This window comes from Rhagoletis pomonella, unplaced genomic scaffold, assembly GCF_013731165.1.
Source record: "Rhagoletis pomonella isolate Grant_MI unplaced genomic scaffold, Rhpom_1.0 Rhpom_scaffold_00187, whole genome shotgun sequence".
NCBI lineage: Eukaryota > Metazoa > Arthropoda > Insecta > Diptera > Tephritidae > Rhagoletis > Rhagoletis pomonella.
The window spans coordinates 101,120-102,706 of NW_023458741.1; the positions used below are offsets into that span (position 1 = coordinate 101,120).

Genomic DNA, 1,587 nt, shown 5'->3' on the forward strand with positions numbered 1-1,587 from the left:
AATTTAAAAATTAAATTGTTTGGAAACGTCAAGAATTTTAAAAGTGACTCTCAGCGGTTCTACCTTACTATATTTTTATCATGGTCTAAATATATTTTTTAATATGAACTAGCTTTTTTAATTCTAGAAAATATCAATAATCACAAGAATTATAAAAATTTCTCTTCAAAAGATACGTTTCAAAGCATCCCTGTTGATGTCATAATTCAAATAAAAATTTGAATAGAAATTTTGATGCAAACGATTTTCCTCGATATTCATCATAGAAATTTCTTTAATCTTTATTTTCTTCCACGCAAATTTACTCATTACTTTAAATGGCTTTCATCTTTTTATTTTTGTAAAAAATAATATAAACATGTTGCTCTTGCCAGCTGCAATAGCTTCAATACACTAACAAAAGTGTGAATACCCAGTGCCCAGCTTAGAACAAGAATCCTAGCATTTTGCCTCCCAAATGTTACCGTCTGGCCTCCTCAAGATCCATAATGCCTCCGGAGTTAGTCAACACAACGTAACCAAATTGACGAGAAGGCAGCAAGTTGTTGGTCCACTTCCAACCATTTCAACCAATTTATGCGATTTAATGGGCCTCATGCATAAAAAATGAGTCTAAGGTCAGACTCAATTTTTGCACTAAAGGGGTGAGCTTAAGCTCAAGAATTTGTACTGAAAATCGAGTTGGAGCTTAAACTCACATTTAATGCATGAGGTCCAATATCTTCACTGCTACCTTGTGTTGCGTCCAGTAAATAGTGGCCAATTTTTACGAGTGCCTGTGGGCCTCTGCCAGTAGCTGCAGCTGCGGCGGCACGTGATTGTGGCATAACGTTGATGTAAGCGTAAAATAAGAAAAGGTTTGGTAAGGTTTTTCGGGCCGCTGCTTAGGCCACAATCGCAAATGCACCCACACATGCGTACGTGCTGCGTAGAGACGTAAATTATAGTTTTCCCCGAGCTCCAGTTTCTTATCGCACTATTATTTCCCTTATTACTTATAATTCTCTGCCACGATTTACGCTGCTCGGGCCACGGCTGCTTTTACAAGAAAATAAACCATTTGTTTAAACGATGCTCATCTTACTTGTCCGTATGTCGCTCTGGAAAGAAATATATATTAAATTATATGTTTTCTTAAAAATAAATGCAAATTTACCTAATTTTTCCACCGGCAGGCACGAATATGATGTTCAAAACAAAAGCAATGACAACGAATTTCACACACATTGATGTATTTTAGCGCAAACGATAAGTTTCACAAATATTTTAAATTATTGCCTGGAACATACACATTTATCGTTATTATTGGAAATGCAAGACTTGGCACGCATTTTTAATTTCTTTTTTATTGAATTCAAATGAATAAAAACACATTTTTCTAAAATATTTCTCAATTTACATTTTAAAGTTTTTTCTGAAACTTGAATGTTACTCTGTGCGGAGAATGAGAGAATTGAAAATCAGGTGATCTCAGCTGTTTTCAAATGTAAACAAACAAAATGGCGCTTTCCATACTTGTAAGCCTATACAATGATCAAAAATTTTTATAGGACTAGCATAAAAATTCCGACTGCGCTAATGAGAACC

The 1,587-nt window shown here is 34.7% G+C and overlaps 1 long non-coding RNA gene across 1 annotated transcript; it reads right to left on the reverse strand.

Moving 5' to 3' along the window:
• Positions 1-348: 348 nt before the first annotated feature.
• On the reverse strand, positions 349-1,264 carry LOC118750270. The gene is made up of 2 exons (XR_004994370.1): positions 1,157-1,264; positions 349-1,100 (listed from the first exon to the last, which is right to left on the reverse strand). It is a non-coding gene; the product is annotated as an uncharacterized LOC118750270 (long non-coding RNA).
• Between the last annotated feature and the right edge of the window lie 323 nt (positions 1,265-1,587).